Source organism: Triticum aestivum, chromosome 4A (genome assembly GCF_018294505.1).
Source record: "Triticum aestivum cultivar Chinese Spring chromosome 4A, IWGSC CS RefSeq v2.1, whole genome shotgun sequence".
Lineage (NCBI taxonomy): Eukaryota > Viridiplantae > Streptophyta > Magnoliopsida > Poales > Poaceae > Triticum > Triticum aestivum.
The window spans coordinates 722,415,162-722,436,238 of record NC_057803.1 but is presented as its reverse complement, the minus strand read 5'-3'; the positions used below and the strand labels follow the sequence as shown (position 1 = coordinate 722,436,238).

Genomic DNA, 21,077 nt, shown 5'->3' with positions numbered 1-21,077 from the left:
CATAACTACATCTCGAAGGATTTTAATTTTTGAAGTTTTTATCATTTTCTTTTGTTTTTTAAAAAATTGAAAAGGCGATACAAGGGGAGGGGGTAGAGTTTGAACCTTTAGTCCCGGTTTGAGACACGAACCGGGACTAAAAGGCACCCTTTAGTCCCCTTTTAGTCCCGGTTCGTGTCTCAAACCGGAACTAAAGGTTCCATATGAATCGGGACTAATGCCTTCCCGACGCCTTAGCCGCTCGAACCAAGACTAATGTGAGCATTAGTCCTGGTTCATGACGCAATCGGAACTAATGTGTATATTGAGTTTGGACGAAAGCCCCTGTTTTCTACTAGTGAGGGAAGCTGCTCTTTAGAGAGGGAGCATTCAAGAATCTCAGAATAGTAGATTTTGATGCCATTACTGGACTGGGAGAGGTGAGATTCGAGGAGGGCACCTCACCCCACATGGCAAAGATGAAATTCTACAATTGCAGGTTGGAATGAGGGATCATTGGTGTCAAGAACCTTCCAAAACTCACCTTTAGGTACCAGATTTACAAGGCATCGCAAGGCTTTGCCACTTTGACTTCGTAAATCTGCTATCTAAGGTAGAATTTCCATCTGTTTATTTCCTGCCATCTGATGTCTGGCAGTGCTAGTTCACATTGGGTTTGTCACCATGTTTGTCTCTCTCTCTAACAGGAGATGTTGCTTGCTTACATTTGTTGCTACTACTGATGATATAGCCATCTGTTTCCTTTCCCGTTGCTTGTTCTGATTACTGCCGCCATCTTCTGACGGCATATGCATGTTGGTACAGCTGGAACCTCCTTCGATGTTGTTTTATTCCATCTGATTTCTTGCGATGTTTGCCAAACTTTCTTTCACGCATGCCAACTATTTGTCTCAACGTCTCTAAGAGGCTATGTGTGTGCAACTAAATTTAAAATTGAACACGACTACTTTTAGATGCATATTTCATGACCTGCTGTTGGCTATCTTCGGTATGAAAAGCTTATAGTATGTTGCAGTTACCTGACTGCAGCCTGCAGGTATTTTTTTTTTAGAAAAGAAGGATGACCCCCGGCCTCTGCATCTGGGTGATGCATACGACCACTTTATTAATTATTCTCACAAGACTTTACAAGGCCATACAACAATAAGATTAAAGCCACCGTCTAAGCAACAACTGTCGCTACACCTATCCAATTGATGAAGAAGCGCAGATAGTCTGGGCCTAATACCAAATAGACATCACAGCTAAATCTAAACATCTAAGATCTGAGGTCCCAACCAGGATGCCTACCGGGTATGGGGGACGCCTACTGGGTATGAGGCCGCCGCAGCCACCTGCCACCAATCCATCTTCAGAGTTGTAATGTTGCATGTACCGTGTGTCCGTGTCAGGTCTCTCTGCCATCGACGCCACCACGATGTCCGACAGTGTCGTCCTCCTGCGCGAGTCCATCCTCCCACAGCGAACTCCGAATCTGCACTGCACCACGCCGTTAGGATCCGTCGCTATCAGTGTGTACGATGAAGCACCACTCCATCAAAGAATCCGTCCTCTGGTCCCACGATCACGTGTGTACCTCCAAGAATGACGCCCCCAAGGGAGGAACGACACCAGAGCGCCGTCATCCGATCATCCGATCTAGGGTTTCCCCAGAGATAGCAGAGAGTGGCCTTGAACTTCTCCACGATGATGCCTTCAAAAAGTGAACGACGCAGATAGCGCCGCCACCGCCGGCCTTAGCAGACGCCGAAGGCAAGTTTTCACCCAGATCAGTTCGAAGGGATCAAACTCTCGTGCACGGGCCGCCGTCACCACCAGCACCACCAGGCAGAACCCTGGAGCACCGGCAGATCAGTGAGCCGCTGGCACCACCGCATCCAGATCGCCGGCCATGCCAGGCCGCCGCCATCCCCCGCGTCGTCCGGGTCAGAGACGGAGCCGCCGACCGCGAACAGGGACCACCGCCGTCTGCACATGCAGGTGCACCACCGAGAGCCCAACGCCCGCCAACGCTTGCCGAGGGCCGCCGCCACGCGCCCCGAGCGGACTCCCACGCACACCAGGGGAAACTGCCGTCGCCCCCAAGCCCGCGCCGGCGCGCACCTCCTCCAGCGTGCCGCCAACCACCGCCGTGATCCGCCCGCGCCAAATCCAGCGAGCCGTGGGAGAAGAGACCCCGCCGCCGCCGATGCCGACCGGGCTTTGCCCGGCGGCGCGCCCCGGCGGCGGCGAGGAGGAGAGGTCGGGGGAGGGACGAGGACGCGGCGGCGCTAGGGTTCCCCCCGGTTGGCACGCAGGGGCGACACAGGAGGAGTCGGGGGCGTGCAAACAAGAAGATGATTTTGCAGGTGACTACTTTCATTTCATATAATCCTAATTCACTTTGTAGCAGAGAATAAGATTCTATTTTTGTTCTTTGGTTGTTGTTGTGTTTGTTATCGGTGTTCAGAATAAAAATAACAGAGATCATGATATCTAGGACGAACCGGAGCAACTCTGCTTACTAGATGGGAACTGAGCAGGGAGCTTCTCAGCCATTATGTGCTGCCAAGAAATGTCAAGGGAAGTTCGAAGCCATGGGATTTCTTTCTGATCCAGTAGGGAGTTCACATGCTCGACACTCAACAGTCCGGCTCCAAAGCATGATAACTGGTCAGTTAAGCAAGCAACGGCTCCTTTTCTTTATTTGTAGTGAGTATTGTCTACATTATTCAGTGTGGTTTTCGGATAGAAGTAGAACACATAATAGATTTGCTGATAAAATGAACTCATGCATGCTCTGTATATGTATTTCTGGAGAAAATGCAATCGACCATCAATGTCATGATGCAATTAGTGCGACTTGTGGCCGAGCATTACCTGATTTTCTTCTGAAGGAGGAGGGTTTAATCCATGGAAGTACCAGAGGTGGGCACCGGCTAACCTCGTGTATCTCAGTATATAATTGTATATGCTAGGGAGATATTAGTGCTCACAATGTGCTAGCATTTTCAAATGTCAGAAATCTTGATATTTAGGAGGAGCTTAAGAAACTCTGGCAGATGAGAATTGAGCAGGGTGCTTGCAAAGGAGACTGGATATTCTGAAATGTGAACTGTGAATCTGTGATCATGCTGATAACTGGTCAGTTCATCTACAGCTCCTTTTCATGTTATGTTGGATCTCCATATACTTATGTTTCTTGATAGCATTTTCAGTTTGCGAACATGCATCTGTTGATGATATGTATTGTACTAATTAATTAATGCGCTGTATATGCATTTCAGCTGGGGAGAAGACGTGTAAAATGCAATTGACTACACCACATGAGATGCTGCTGCTTCTTAAGATGCATATGCATACTTTCATGCTGAAATTGGCCATCTCGTTCAGCTTTCCAAGTTCTCTGCTGGGTGGTGGCCTCTGATATACTGTAAACTTATCTGCTAGACATCTAAGGACTAATTTATACTGTAAACTTTGTCGTGGTCTTCTGATTCGCTTTTTTTGTTAAGCATTTATTTCTAATAATCCTTCCCTATATAAATCTTGCGGAATAAATGCCTACATACTAAGACTTTGGCCCAGGTGAATACAAGGCCAACGGACTCGCTGTTTTGGAAAGGGTTAATGAAGACAAAAGTAACTTTCTTCCAGCGGGTGAAATTCTTAATTGGTAGTGGTACCTCTACAAGATTCCGGGAGGACATATGGCTAGGGGAGACGCCTCTGGCTTTACAATATCCTTCCCTATATAATATTGTGCAACGTAAGGAGGATTATGTCGCCACAGTATTAAACTCAATACCACTTAAATCCAATTTAGGAGATCTCTTATGGGGGAACGTTGGAACGCTTGGTTACATATGGTACGTAGGTTGATGGATGTTCAACTTTCAGACCAGGCAGATAAAATTCGTTGGAAGTTAACCACAAATGGATTATTCTCCGTGAAATCCATGTATTTAGACTTAATAGATTCTGGACCATTGTCAACGCCATTACACATATGGGAGATTAAAGTACCACTCCGTATCAAGATCTTTATGTGGTTCATCCACAAAGGGATCATCTTGACCAAACATAATCTGACGAAAAGGAATTGGGTTGGTAATTCTAGGTGCTGTTTTTGTGATCAAAATGGAACGATTAAACACCTCTTTCTCGAGTGTCCACTTGCAAAATTATTATGGAGATCTATTCATATAGCTTTCAACATTCATCCTCCAATGAGCATAAACACGTTATTTGGGACGTGGCTTAATGGAGTAGACATACACATAGCTAAACATATCTCGATAGGGATATGTGCATTACTATGGGCTATATGGAACGCTAGAAACGATATGATTTTTAATAGTGCAAAATTCACTAATTTTTTGCAGGTTATCTACAGAGCTACAGCCTGGATCCGTATGTGATCGTTACTCACTCATGCGGACTACAGAGGGCATATGGTTACTTGGTGCAACCGCTGGGAGACGGTAGCACGGGTTATCTTCAGCCGATTTGGATGACGACCTAATAATAGGCTAGGTGTGTCGGCATCGTAGTCTGTTCTTTCTCGCTGGATGTGGCGCTTTACATTTTTATTTTCTCCTTTTTATTTGCTCGAATTTTGAGCTTCATCGAATGCTAAGACTTTGCTACGATTTTAATAATATGGTTGCATGCATCGACTGATGCAGAGGCCGGAGGTAATCCTCCTTTTCAAAAAAAAATATTTCTAATAATCCACTTTGTTGCATTGCACAATGTAATAAATCTTGATATCTAGGAGGAGCTGGAGAACTTTGACAGATGAGATCCGACCGTGGTGCATGCTTCTGCAACATATGAGAATGTTCTAATGTATGAACTGTGATCACACCAATAACTGGTCAGTTCATTTACAACACCTTTTTGTTTTTGTCATGGTATCATTTTCAGCTTGCGACCATGCATCAGCTGATGAAATGTACTAACTAATGCTCCGTATTTTACCTCAGTTCGGGAGATGCTGCTGCTTCTTAAGCTGCATATAGGTACTGTCATGCTGCAATTAGCCATCACGTTCAACTCTCCAAGTTCTCTGCTAGGTTGTGGCCTCTGATATGGTGGAAGGTGAAGCTGAGAGGGATCTTAACATTTCTCCACTGCAAATGTAAGAGGAACGGATTGGTCTCGGGGGTCGGGGCTTCAGTGTTATCGAGGGGAGTAGCAAGCTTGCACCGCTACTCAGGAGGTGTTTACAAGTTGCAACCGTTAGCCCAGATAAAAAATCGATTCTGACCAACCTGATGAGAAGACCTGCAATTTTGAATACAGACTTCTTTATTTTCTAGTAGCACTTATTCTGTTTTTTCAGAGATGTTTACTTCCTCTCTGTTTGCTGCTGCCACTATGCTTGTGCTTGTTTGTAATCAAAGGAGGACTGCATATGTTGTTATTCATGCTCCACAAATGTGAGAATTGGTTTGAATTCTCTCCGAGGAGTCAGCAGTGCGGAGTCGAGCAGTCCTCCAGTATAAAATCAACCCTATGAGAATACAGACTTGCTCTGTTTCTAGTACTCTGTTTTTTTGAAGATGATTAATTGCTCTCAAATTCTTGCTGCCACTATGCCTGTGCTTGCTTGTAAACGAAGAATGATGATTGCATCTGTTGTTATCCATTTTCCGTGAAATTTGAGTAGATGAAATAATGCGCCTGCTATATATGACGTTAAAGTTGCGATTCTCATTGATTTCACTTTGCCAATTACAGTTTAACATTTCAACTGGAAATAGTTTCAGGAGCCTGCAGGCTAAATTGAGCAATCAGTAGACTGACTGAGATAAAGACCAGGCCGGAACAAGGATGACGTGATCGACGAACACATGCTTGAACCCACCAAGTATCAAAGAGGTCATGCCACCCCACGCAGCGCTTATCCACCTTCGAGATAAGCGGGTAGCTAGAAATCGGCTGTATCTTTCATGTCCGAACAGATGAGACATTAATTTCAGGAAGGGTAAGAATGTGCTGACAGAGTGCAGATATTTGGATCTTCAAGAGCATGCTCCTGCGAGTTGGCGGTGGGACATTAGAGGCCACGAGTAAATTAAACAGTGAAAAATTAATTATCACATTGCACTCCAATAACTGCAGATCATCTTGGCTGTTAAAAATTATTTATCATAAATTAAAAATGAATTGTAAGTGTAAAGCAGATGCAGATCATTTTGGCTGTTACACACAAAAAGAAAAGTCAGAGTACAAATTAATTATCACATCGCACTCCATAGCTACTATAAATGTACTACTAGTTGAACGAAAGAGAATCAATTAGCTGACCTGAGGTTTGTCGTCACCACTGCATGGGATCGCTTCTGCAGGCTCGGGATGGAGAGATGATGATTCCTCCGTTACTTGTTCCACTTGGACGACGACGTCCCCCAGGTTGTGGTGGCTCCGTTCCTCGGACAGTCGCATCACGGGACTGTTGGGGTGCGCGTCCACTTCACTTTGCAGCAAGCCAAGCTTGGCCACTCTACCTGCCCAACCAAGTGAAATCTCCTTGAGACTTGGAAGGTGTCTGATACCAATAATTCCTGATCTCAACTCCCAAGAACAGACTATCATTTTCAGCTAAGGCGCCTTCCTCAAATTCCACCTCTCTCAGCTGTCTCAGCTGAATATGAAGTATCTTGAGATATATGAATGCTTCCTTTCTAAAAACTAGTTTCTCCTCAATAAAAGAGCCTGGATAAAGACAAAGGTGCATCAGACTGGGCAGTGCGCCTAGTATTTCCATGCTGTTATCTTCTCCTTCGTCGAGTTGGCTCCACATTAAGGTAAGCTTGGCCAAATGCATCAGATTGCCAAACCAGCGAGGAATCTCTCCAAGGTATCCTTCCAACCGCAGGGTCCTCAACAGGGGAGGAGGAGAGGAAACAACGGGAAGCCACTCGACTGTTCCATCTACGAATTGACCACTATAATCACAACTATCCACTCGAAGAGAGCGAAGGGAAGACAGCTTCTAAATGGCATCACACAGTACCTTGCATTTCTGCTTGGTGGCCCCTTTTGTTACCACATTTAGTTTTCTCAGCTGCACAAGCTCACCTAGCTCTTTAATTGCTTTGCGACTAGTTCGGCTGACGTGCACAACCCAAAGTTTTAAATAGCGCGCTAAGCATCTTAGCGCCGGACCTCTTTCAAATGCTATAGCGGAGCTATAGCGCGCTATTTAAAATGTTTGTTCATTTGTTTGGACGAAAGTCTCTTAGCGCAAGACCTTTTATAAACGCTATAGCGTGCTATAGCAGGCTATTTGAAACAGTGGCACAACCTCTAGTATTTGCAGCTCTTTCAGTTTGCCGATTCCATTTGGCACACTCACACCTTCTGGCATGGACCCACAGCTAGACCAGGCCATGTGTAGGTCAGGAACTAACCTGGCACGCTCACTATGATCTGCCAAAGGTGTGAACAGTATGGGCCAGCAAAATGTGCTGAACAAGCATACCTTGGGGTCATTCAGGTCAAAGTTGTAGCAACTTTTTCTAGTACAACGGAGACTATCAAGAGTCTTGATTTTACTAATCTCAGTTGGTAATTCTGTAATATAACTGCTTATGTTCAAAGTACGCAAACCTTGTAATTTTCCTATGGATCTAGGAAGTTTATAGATGTGTAAATATCCATGATGATTAGAAAAATTCACATATTTCAGGTGGCGTAACACTCCTATGTTGTTGATATCTTTTTGTGTGACTTGAAACTGTGCATTCTCTAGGTCCAAGGCTCGGAGCATTCTCATATCAGGTGAACAGACTGAAGGTGATGGCCGCAATGATCTCTCACCAAACACGGTTACTGACCGGACATGGCTCCAATCAATATCTATCTTTTGGGACATGCTACCATGGTATGCTACATGTTGGAAGGTCTCCTCCATAGCACCAGTTACATTATTTCCCTCCACATACACAAAATTTTCATCTCTAGAAACCGAGATCATGACATCACGGACAATATCATGGACTCGCCAACTCTTAACAATTCTTTCTATGTTCACTCTTGATCGCTGAATCATGCTTCAGTTGACCAGCTCATTAACGTAACCTTTGCCCACATCCTCAATGCTCACCCCAGCCGTGGCTCTAACAAACCCCTCTGCTATCCATCTCTCTATCAAACGTCTCCTTTTGATTTCAAAATCCTCAGGAAAGATGCTTAGATACAAAAAAAGCATGACTTCAGATGAGATGGCAAGTGATTGTAGGTTAGAGTAACTATCCTCCTCATTGCTTCAAGGCTAGGGTTGCTCTCGAGCTCTGATGGGATTAATTTATATATATATATGTATGTATATATATATATATATATATATATATATATATATATTATATAGGCGTGTTGGGCTTAGAATTACTATTATTCTAATTCTGAGATTAGAATTACTATTTGGATCACCACGCCCTATATAGGCGTGGATGGGTTCTTCCTGAACTCTCGAGCCGGTAGCCACTAGCGACAAAAAAACCACCTCCACGGCCAGGAACAGCTCCACCCACCACCGCCCCCGATCCCCAACCTCCCACGAACCCATCGCCGGAGACCGCCGGACCTCCGCCGCCGAGCACCTAGCCTCTCCTCCTTCCTTCTCCTTGCCTTCTCACCGGCGCGGCAGATCTCCCGCATCCTCGCGCGCCATCGTCGGGCCCTGGATCCCCGCGTGCTACTGCCGAGCCATGGATCCCCATACGCCGCCACAGGCCCCTTGATCTCGTCCACCGCCGTTGGGCTCTAGATCCAACACGCCGCCACCGCGCAAGGATCCCCTCGCCGGAGACCAACCCTCCTCTTTGTTCCCCGCGTCGGGCGAGTGGTGCAGCGCCGGAGCACCGCCGTGTTGGGCTTGGCCATCGCCGTCCTCCAGATGCATTCTCAGCCACCGCTCCTCAACCCCACCTCCACCCGTTTGGCTGCTCCAACAATCCTCGAACTCCTGTGAGATCTGGTGTCGTTGGGCGTCAACTCGAACTGCAGCACAACTTCTCTCGTCTCCTCTGCTTGCGTTGCCCCGGCTCAGCCCGTCACCTGTAGAACACCCACCTCAATCTTCGCGTAAGCCAGGCGCTCCTACCCTCTTGCAGCTCGAGCACCAGCTCATCGAGCCCCCGCGTTCTGCTAACTGGTACATGTGCGTGCGGCTGGTTTGTAGACCTGTCGGGTACTTGCAAAGTGTTGAGTACTTTCTCTGTCTACTTGTAGGCTCAACGATGAGCAAGTTCAAAACTTTAGATGCGCCCAAACAGCCGCCATCCCAATCTGCTACCGGCTGGCTCTTACTGATCCAAGTGGTTCAGAGAAAAGAGATCAAAAGTGCATTTGCCTGTTGTTACAGAACATGCGCTGGTTCAGAGACAAGAGATGAATTTTGCTTTTGCGTGTTGTTACAGAACATGCACACTAGATGTACTACTTCGGTTCATGCATACTCCAGATTTGATGCTGCTTTTGTGCTGGGATGGATACTAGTGCTCAATGAAATTTATTTTCCGAGAAATTCATATATTATTGTGTGGAAAGGTCATGTATTGGAAGTATATAGTACGTCAAAAAAATGGAGACCACAATTTTCTGCAGTAATTAGTACGGCTGTGTTGATCTTCTTCATTCTATGTTCAAGTCCAATGTGTTCTATTTGTTTCGGCAACTCTTCCTTATGTGAACCCCTCTATGCTGAGCGCTTCTAATCGGCTTTGGAGAAAAATGTACTTATAATTTGGGTAGAAGCTCACGTTTTGCTAAATAATGGCACACAAAAAGGTAGCTTTTGGCAAAACAAACACAATACACAGAAAGCATAGAAGTTCAAATCAAAAGCAAAAGCTAAAAAATTCTTTCAAGCAGGGTAGTTCTTCCAAAACACGTGTGAAAAAGTACGCAAAAAAATGAAAACAGAAAACTCTTGAAATTAATAGCACGCAAAGTTCTTGTTTCAGAAATTCCGAAGTTCACGTGTACCACGTACAGAAGAAAAATCATCAAATGAAAAAAAAGGGAATGCCTAGGCCATTTCACCGTAAAGGAAAAAATGCATAGAATGTCACGACAAAATTCTGTAAGAAGTTCAAATTTAAAAACCGAAGCAGGTCAACGTTAAATTTTTTTGAAGTTTTTAATATCTAAAAGACAAATTTGAAAGTTCAAAAAAATTGAGCAAGAAGTTCAGAAAAAATTGTTCAAAAATCTTTAAAACGGATTTTCCCCCTTCGTAAAAAAATCAAAGAATTTCAAATTAAAAAGAGGAGCATTTCAAAAAGATTGTATAAAAACTGATTTTCCCCATTCTATAAAACTAGAAGTTCAAATTAAAATAACGGCACAGTATCATCGTGTATATAGAAAAAGTTATTTCCCCGTTAATAACCAATAAAACTAAGAAGTTCAAATTTTGAAAATGGTGAAGTTCGATGTCTACAAAAAAATAACCAAATTTTCACATTATTAAAAAATAAAAACAAGAAGTTCAAAATTTTAAAACAAAGATGTTGAAAAAACTCGATTTTCCTCATTACTAAAGAATAAACTAAGAAGTTCAAATTAAAATAACAGAGAAGTTGAAAGTTTATAAAACCCTCAGATTCTCGTTTTAAAGAATAACAAATAAGTTCAAATTAAAAATAAGAGAACAACAAAAAAAATTCTAAAAAGATTTTCCCCGTTTTTAAAACATTTGTATTTTCCCCGATACCAAAGATTAAACCAAGAAGTTCATGTTTTAAGAAATAGAGTAATTCAATGTACATTAAAAACTCAATTTTTCTCGTTACTAAAGAATAAAACCAAGAAGTTCAAGTTAAAAACATGGAGAAGTTTGATACTTAATTAAAAACTCGAATTTTTTTGGTTATTAAAGAAAAAAATAAGTTCAATTCAAAATAACGAATATGTTTATGTTTCTAACAAAACTACAATTTCCATATTTCTAAAAATTCATAAAAGAAATGCACATAAAAAAGTTAGAGTGGTTTGATATATGTAAAAAACAAGAGCTTTTTCATAACTAAAGAGTAACAGAGAGAAGTTCAAATTGATCACTACTAGAAGTTCACGTACTGCATGGTGTGTATTTCGTATGAGAAAAATGAATAAAAAGGCAAGGTCCAAATTTGTTGTTGTCATAAGTTCAAGTCCTCGATCGGAGAAAGATAGAAAAATTATTTTGAGAGAGGTTTGTACGAAAGGAATATCTTTTGTGTAACACCAACGAATTGATGAGAAAATTACAAACAAAAATACGTCATAGAAGTTCAACATGAAAACAGTAGGAAGTTCAACTACTACGCTGTATGAATTTTAGAAAAAAAAGCTTTTAAAATCGTCACGAGTATGAAAAAATGATCAACACGGGAAAGTTGTGTGTTTACAACATCTTTGCATCGGTATATCACTTGCTCAATTCCGGTGAGTGGATGGAGAGCTACGAGCAAAAAAATCACGGGAAAAACAGAGTGAAGTTCAGGTACATGCGCCGAGAAGTTCAAGTTCTTCACGCGGTGCATTTTCGAAGAATCTGTTTCGCGATCAAAGCAGAACGAATGATCTCGCCATTTTCGCAATTACTTGAAAACAGCTAGGAATCAGAGAAAACCATCAACATGAAAAAGTTTCGCATTTTTCGTAGCTTTTCAACAGTATATTATTTGCGCCTTTCCGTTCAAGTTTGTAGAAAATACGGCGAAAATACGTTTTTCTCCATTTTCAAAACTGACTTAAAACACTACAACAAATATGTCAACTAGTGACCTTCTGTCAGTGACCCTGGAAGAATTGGTCATTGATCTATGACCATTTGACACCAATTGGTCAAAAGCTGTTCGGGGGGCTCCAAACCCTAAACCATTGCGACCATTTTGGTCAGAAAGGTCGTAATTTCCTTACACGAAATGGTCACAAAGCAAACAGTGCAGGTCCGCTACCTTATTTCTATTTGTTAACGACCAATATAGATGGTTATAGCCTTGTAGATTGTGGTGGGTTGTGATGACTAGGCGCCATCTCATCAGTTTTGCCGATGTGTCATGTTCATGTGTCAATTTTTGCCCTAGGTTGTGAAGCAACCTATATTTCTGTTATTCCAAAAATTCCCAAAATATTCTCATAATTTGTTTGGATCATATCTTCATCAAATATGTCAAAAACCTTCCTTGCCTAGTTCAAAAATAACTCAACAATATTCATTTTCCTATCCTTTTCAAAGCAGCATTTTGTGAAGGAAGTACCACTTTGGCATGTCCAAATGGTATCCATTTTCTAGAGTGCTTTCCTATGCCCAAATAACCATCCTCCACCAAATGCCAGCTCAATCCATTCATTATTTTGAGCCCAGCTTCAACATTCATATTTATGTCCAGTGTGGTACTTTGCAAAGCAAGTACCACCTAGGCTCCTCCTTTTGAGGTGAAAATTTGTGAAGACGGTCTTCTTAGTAACTGATCATCCTCAGCCAAAACTCACGCCCATTAGCCATGTGCATTTCCCGTACCGCAAATCAAACACTTGGTTGCTTATTCATGTTTGAGCATCGATCGGTCTCCTCGTGAGAATGTTATGTCGTGATTTGCTTCCTAGCACCAACCTGGGGAGTGCCCAACCCACTAGACATGCCTAGGCCTCCCAGAACACATGGCAACGCCACGGTCACGCGGTGACCACGCGGCGGGCATGCGAGCCTACTCGCTCTAGAGCTGGCGCCCTTGGCCACCGTCCAAACCTCGATGTCTAGCCATAAAACCATGTATTTCTGATAAAATAGATACTTATTTACCTAGAAATGATATTTGGGAAAAATAAAGAGCAAACTATGAGGCAGCTGCAGTTCAAATTTGAAGCGCTTCCAACTGAATCGACGGGAATTTGTCTTTTTCACCAGAGGTGGATCAAATTTTTTGACACCCAACCATTTTGTCAATTGTGCATTAAATATGTCCTAGTATTTTATAAAATTGATTAGGTCCAATTTTGCAACAAATATATGGTAGGTCCTTCACAAAAAAACTCATTTCGGGCACTCGAAAAATGGAAAATGAATTTTCCATGCAAAGAAAATGAAAACTCCCTTAGGCAACATTGTTTGGAATTCCAAGATGCACCCTTGTGCACAATATGAGTTCATTTGAACACACTATGCCATGAATGTGACCATAAGATTGATCATTTGGCTTGAAAGTCATGAATCTTCACACTTGATAGCTCATTTCTGAGAACATTTTTTAAAAATAATTATTGTATTACAAGTTTATTATTTTTCCTGGAAACTTGGTCACATATAATGACATAATGCGAAGGTTTTTCAATTTTTTGATTTTTTTTGAATTTTTTATGCCTGTTTCAAAATGCGGTCAAAACGGCAGGCTTGACCGTTCCTAGCTAGTGGTGAATATTGGAATTTTTTTTGGTGTTTCTCTGATTAAATATATACTTATGTACCTAGAAATGATTTTTGGAAAAAATAAAGAGCAAGCTATGAGGCAGCTGCAGTTCAAATTTGACCCGCTTCCAACGGAATCGACGGGAATTTGTCTTTTTCACCAGACGTGGATCAAAACTTTTGACACCCAACCATTTTGTCTATTGTGAATAAAATATGGCCTAGTATTTTATAAAAATGATTTGGTCCAATTTTGCAACAAATATATGGTAGGTCCTTCACAAAAAAAAAACTCATTTCGGGCACTCAGAAAATGGAAAATGAATTTTCCGTGCAAAGAAAAAGAAAACTCCCTTAGGCAACATTGTTTGGAATTCCAAGATGCACCCTTGTGCACAATATGAGTTCATTTGAACAAACTATGCCATGAACGTGGCCATAAGATTGATCATTTGGCTTGAAAGTCATGAATCTTCACGCGTGATAGCTCATTTCTGAGAACACTTTTTTAAAATAATTGCCGTATTACAAGTTTATTATTTTTCCTGGAAACTTGGTCACATATAATGACACAATGCGAAGGTTTTCCAATTTTTTGATTTTTTTTGAATTTTTAATGCTCGTTTCGAAATGCGGTCAAAACGGCGGGCTTGACCGTTCCTAGCTAGTGGTCGAATCTTGGAATTTTTTTGGTGTTTCTCTGATTAAATATACACTTATGTACCTAGAAATCATTTTTGGAAAAAATAAAGAGCAAGCTATGAGGCAGCTGCAGTTCAAATTTGACCCGCTTCTAGCTGAATCGGCAGTAATTTGTCTTTTTCACCAGAGGTGGATAAAAACTTTTGACACCCAACCATTTGGTTAATTGAGAATCAAATATGGCCTAGTATTTTATAAAAATGATTTGATCCAATTTTGCAACAAATATATGGTAGGTCCTTCACAAAAAAAACTCATTTCGGGCACTCGGAAAATGGAAAATGAATTTTCCATGCAAACAAAATGAAAACTCCCTTAGGCAACATTGTTTGGAATTCCAAGATGCACCCTTGTGCACAATATGAGTTCATTTGAACAAACTATGCCATGAACGTGGCCATAAGATTGATCATTTGGCTTGAAAGTCATGAATCTTCACGCGTGATAGCTCATTTCTGAGAACACTTTTTTAAAATAATTTCCGTATTACAAGATTATTTATTTTCCTGGAAACTTGGTGACATATAATGACACAATGCGAAGGTTTTCCAATTTTTTGATTTTTTTGAATTTTTAATGCCCGTTTCGAAATGCGGTCAAAATGGCGGGCTTGACCGTTCCTAGCTAGTGGTTGAATCTTAGAATTTTTTTTGGTGTTTCTCTGATTAAAAATATACTTATGTACCTAGAAATCATTTTTGGAAAAAATAAAGAGCAAGCTATGAGGCAGCTGCAGTTCAAATTTGACCCGCTTCTAACTGAATCGGCAGTAATTTGTCTTCTTCACCAGAGGTGGATCAAAACTTTTGACACCCAACCATTTGCTCAATTGAGAATCAAATATGGCCTAGTATTTTATAAAAATGATTTGATCCAATTTTGTAAGAAATATATGGTAGGTCCTTCACAAAAAAAGTCATTTCCGGCACTCGGAAAATGGAAAATGAATTTTCCGTGCAAAGAAAATTAAAACTCCCTTAAGCAATATTGTTTGGAATTCCAAGATACACCCTTGTGCACAATATGAGATCATTTTAACAAACTATGCCATGAACATGGCCATAAGATTGATCATTTGGCTTGAAAACCCTGAATCTTCACGCGTGATAGCTCATTTCTGAGAACACTTTTTTAAAATAATTTCCGTATTACAAGTTTATTATTTTTCCTGGAAACTTGGTCACATATAATGACACAATGCGAAGGTTTTTCAATTTTTTGATTATTTTTGAATTTTTTAGGCCCGTTTCAAAATGCGGTCAAAACGGCAGAATTGACCGTTCCTAGCTAGTGGTGAATATTGGAATTTTTTTGGTGTTTCTCTGATTAAATATATACTTATGTACCTAGAAATGATTTTTGGAAAAAATAAAGAGCAAGCTATGAGGCAGCTGCAGTTCAAATTTGACCCGCTTCCAACGGAATCGACGGGAATTTGTCTTTTTCACCAGACGTGGATCAAAACTCTTGATACCCAACCATTTTGTCTATTGTGAATAAAATATGGCCTAGTATTTTATAAAAATGATTTGGTCCAATTTTGCAACAAATATATGGTAGGTCCTTCACAAAAAAAAACTCATTTCGGGCACTCGAAAAATGGAAAATGAATTTTCCGTGCAAAGAAAAAGAAAACTCTCTTAGGCAACATTATTTGGAATTCCAAGATGCACCCTTGTGCACAATATGAGTTCATTTGAACAAACTATACCATGAACGTGGCCATAAGATTGATCATTTGGCTTGAAAGTCATGAATCTTCACGCGTGATAGCTCATTTCTGAGAACACTTTTTTTAAAATAATTTCCGTATTACAAGTTTATTATTTTTCCTGGAAACTTGGTCACATATAATGACACAATGCGAAGGTTTTCCAATTTTTTGATTTTTTTGAATTTTTAATGCCCGTTTCGAAATGTGGTCAAAACGGCGGGCTTGACCGTTCCTAGCTAGTGGTCGAATCTTGGAATTTTTTTGGTGTTTCTCTTATTAAATATACACTTATGTACCTAGAAATAATTTTTGGAAAAAATAAAGAGTAAGCTATGAGGCAGCTGCAGTTCAAATTTGACCCGCTTCTAGCTGAATCGGCAGTAATTTGTCTTTTTCACCAGAGGTGGATCAAAACTTTTGACACCCAACCATTTGGTTAATTGAGAATCAAATATGGCCTAGTATTTTATAAAAATGATTCGATCCATATTTGCAACAAATATATGGTAGGTCCTTCACAAAAAAACCTCATTTCGGGCACTCGGAAAATGGAAAATGAATTTTCCATGCAAAGAAAATGAAAACTCCCTTAGGCAACATTGTTTGGAATTCCAAGATGCACCCTTGTGCACAATATGAGTTCATTTGAACAAACTATGCCATGAACGTGGCCATAAGATTGATCATTTGGCTTGAAAGTCATGAATCTTCACGCGTGATAGCTCATTTCTGAGAACACTTTTTTAAAATAATTTCCGTATTACAAGTTTATTATTTTTCCTGGAAACTTGGTCACATATAATGACACAATGCGAAGGTTTTCCAAATTTTTGATTTTTTTGAATTTTTAATGCCCGTTTCGAAATGCGGTCAAAACAGCGGGCTTGACCGTTCCTAGCAAGTGGTTGAATCTTGGAATTTTTTTGGTAATTCTCTGATTAAAAATATACTTATGTACCTAGAAATCATTTTTGGAAAAAATAACGAGCAAGCTATGAGGCAGCTGCAGTTCAAATTTGACCCGCTTCTAACTGAATCGGCAGTAATTTGTCTTTTTCACCAGAGGTGGATCAAAATTTTTGACACCCAACCATTTGCTCAATTGAGAATCAAATACGGCCTAGTATTTTATAAAAATGATTTGATCCAATTTTGTAAGAAATATATGGTAGGTCCTTCACAAAAAAAACTCATTTCGGGCACTCGGAAAATGGAAAATGAATTTTCCGTGCAAAGAAAATTAAAACTCCCTTAAGCAATATTGTTTGGAATTCCAAGATACACCCTTGTGCATAATATGAGATTATTTTAACAAACTATGCCATGAACATGGCCATAAGATTGATCATTTGGCTTGAAAACCCTGAATCTTCACGCGTGATAGCTCATTTCTGAGAACACTTTTTTAAAATAATTTCCGTATTACAAGTTTATTATTTTTCCTGGAAACTTGGTCACATATAATGACACAATGCGAATGCTTTTCAAATTTTTGATTTTTTTTGAATTTTTTATACCCATTTCAAAATGCGGTCAAAACGGCAGGCTTGACCGTTCCTAGCTAGTGGTGAATATTGGAATTTTTTTGGTGTTTCTCTGATTAAATATATACTTATGTACCTAGAAACGATTTTTGGAAAAAATAAAGAGCAAGCTATGAGGCAGCAGCAGTTCAAATTTGACCCGCTTCCAACGGAATCGACGGGAATTTGTCTTTTTCACCAGACGTGGATCAAAACTCTTGATACCCAACAATTTTGTCTATTGTGAATAAAATATGGCCTAGTATTTTATAAAAATGATTTGGTCCAATTTTGCAACAAATATATGGTAGGTCCTTCACAAAAAAAACTCATTTCAGGCACTCGGAAAATGGAAAATGCATTTTCCGTGCAAAGAAAAAGAAAACTCCCTTAGGCAACATTGTTTGGAATTCCAAGATGCACCCTTGTGCACAATATGAGTTCATTTGAACAAACTATGCCATGAACGTGGCCATAAGATTGATCATTTGGCTTGAAAGTCATGAATCTTCACGCGTGATAGCTCATTTCTGAGAACACTTTTTTAAAATAATTGCCGTATTACAAGTTTATTATTTTTCCTGGAAACTTGGTCACATATACTGACACAATGCGAAGGTTTTCCAAGTTTTTGATTTTTTTTGAATTTTTAATGCCCGTTTTGAAATGCGGTCAAAACGGCGGGCTTGACCGTTCCTAGCTAGTGGTCGAATCTTGGAATTTTTTTGGTGTTTCTCTGATTAAATATACACTTATGTACTTAGAAATCATTTTTGGAAAAAATAAAGAGTAAGCTATGAGGCAGCTGCAGTTCAAATTTGACCCGCTTCTAGCTGAATCAAAAGTAATTTGTCTTTTTCACCAGAGGTGGATCAAAACTTTTGACACCCAACCATTTGGTTAATTGAGAATCGAATATGGCCTAGTATTTTATAAAAATGATTTGATCCAATTTTGCAACAAATATATGGTAGGTCCTTCACAAAAAAAACTCATTTCGGGCACTCGGAAAATGGAAAATGAATTTTCCGTGCAAAGAAAATGAAAACTCCCTTAGGCAACATTGTTTGGAATTCCAAGATGCACCCTTGTGCACAATATGAGTTCATTTGAACAAACTATGCCATGTACGTGGCCAGAAGATTGATCATTTGGCTTGAAAGTCATGAATCTTCACGCGTGATAGCTCATTTCTGAGAACACTTTTTTAAAATAATTTCCGTATTACAAGTTTATTATTTTTCCTGGAAACTTGGTCACATATAATGACACAATGCGAAGGTTTTCCAATTTTTTGATTTTTTTTGAATTTTTAATGCCCGTTTCAAACAAAACGGCGGGCTTGACCGTTCCTAGCTAGTGGTTGAATCTTGGAATTTTTTTGGTGTTACTCTGATTAAAAATATACTTATGTACCTAGAAATCATTTTTGGAAAAAATAAATAGCAAGCTATGAGGCAGCTGCAGTTCAAATTTGACCCGCTTCTAGCTGAATCGGCAGTAATTTGTCTTTTTCACCAGAGGTGGATCAAAACTTTTGACACCCAACCATTTGCTCAATTGAGAATCAAATATGGCCTAGTATTTTATAAAAATGATTTGATCCAATTTTGTAAGAAATATATGGTAGGTCCTTCACAAAAAAAACTCATTTCGGGCACTCGGAAAAGGGAAAATGAATTTTCCGTGCAAAGAAAATTAAAACTCCCTTAAGCAATATTGTTTGGAATTCCAAGATACACCCTTGTGCACAATATGAGATCATTTTAACAAACTATGCCATGAACATGGCCATAAGATTGATCATTTGGCTTGAAAACCCTGAATCTTCACGCGTGATAGCTCATTTCTGAGAACACTTTTTAAAAATAATTTCCATATTACAAGTTTATTATTTTTCCTAGAAACTTGGTCACATATAATGACACAATGCGAAGGTTTTCCAGTTTTTTGATTTTTTTTGCATTTTTAATGCCCGTTTCGAAATGCGGTCAAAACGGCGGGCTTGACCGTTCCTAGCTAGTGGTCGAATCTTGGAATTTATTTGGTGTTTCTCTGATTAAATATACACTGATGTACCTAGAAATCATTTTTGGAAAAAAATAAAGAGCAAGCTATGAGGCAGCTGCAGTTCAAATTTGACCCGCTTCTAGCTGAATCGGCAGGAATTTGTCTTTTTCACCAGAGGTGGATCAAAACTTTTGACACCCAACCATTTGGTTAATTGAGAATCAAATATGGCCTAGTATTTTATAAAAATGATTTGATCCAATTTTGCAACAAATATATGGTAGGTCCTTCACAAAAAAAACTCATTTCGGGCACTCGGAAAATGGAAAATGAATTTTCCGTGCAAAGAAAATGAAAACTCCCTTAGGCAACATTGTTTGGAATTCCAAGATGCACCCTTGTGCACAATATGAGTTCATTTGAACAAACTATGCCATGTACGTGGCCATAAGATTGATCATTTGGCTTGAAAGTCATGAATCTTCATGCGTGATAGCTCATTTCTAAGAACACTTTTTTAAAATAATTTCCGTATTACAAGTTTATTATTTTTCCTGGAAACTTGGTCACATATAATGACACAATGCGAAGGTTTTCCAATTTTTTGATTTTTTTTGAATTTTTAATGCCCGTTTCGAACAAAACGGCGGGCTTGACCATTCCTAGCTAATGGTTGAATCTTGGAATTTTTTTGGTGTTACTCTGATTAAAAATATACTTATGTACCTAGAAATCATTTTTGGAAAAAATAAATAGCAAGCTATGAGGCAGCTGCAGTTCAAATTTGACCCGCTTCTAGCTGAATCGGCAGTAATTTGTCTTTTTCACCAGAGGTGGATCAAAACTTTTGACACCCAACCATTTGCTCAATTGAGAATCAAATATGGCCTAGTATTTTATAAAAATGATTTGATCCAATTTTGTAAGAAATATATGGTAGGTCCTTCACAAAAAAAACTCATTTCGGGCACTCGGAAAATGGAAAATGAATTTTCCGTGCAAAGAAAATTAAAACTCCCTTAAGAAATATTGTTTGGAATTCCAAGATACACCCTTGTGCACAATATGAGATCATTTTAACAAACTATGCCATGAACATGGCCATAAGATTGATCATTTGGCTTGAAAACCCTGAATCTTCACGCGTGATAGCTCATTTCTGAGAACACTTTTTAAAAATAATTTCCATATTACAAGTTTATTATTTTTCCTAGAAACTTGGTCACATATAATGACACAATGCAAAGGTCTTCCAGTTTTTTGATTTTTTTTGCATTTTTAATGCCCGTTTCGAAATGCGGTCAAAACGGCGGGCTTGACCGTTCCTAGCTAGTGGTCGAATCTTGGAATTTATTTGGTGTTTCTCTGATTAAATATACACTGATGTACCTAGAAATCATTTTTGGAAAAAAATAAAGAGCAAGCTATGAGGCAGCTGCAGTTCAAATTTGACCCGCTTCTAGCTGAATCGGCAGGAATTTGTCTTTTTCACCAGAGGTGGATCAAAACTTTTGACACCCAACCATTTGGTTAATTGAGAATCAAATATGGCCTAGTATTTTATAAAAATGATTTGATCCAATTTTGCAACAAATATATGGTAGGTCCTTCACAAAAAAAACTCATTTCGGGCACTCGGAAAATGGAAAATGAATTTTCCGTGCAAAGAAAATGAAAACTCCCTTAGGCAACATTGTTTGGAATTCCAAGATGCACCCTTGTGCACAATATGAGTTCATTT

The 21,077-nt window shown here is 39.8% G+C and overlaps 1 pseudogene; it reads right to left on the bottom strand.

Annotated features, from left to right (window-relative positions):
- Positions 1–6,177: 6,177 nt before the first annotated feature.
- LOC123084406 (putative disease resistance RPP13-like protein 3) overlaps positions 6,178–21,077 on the bottom strand; it is a 40,633-nt pseudogene continuing 25,733 nt past the window's right edge.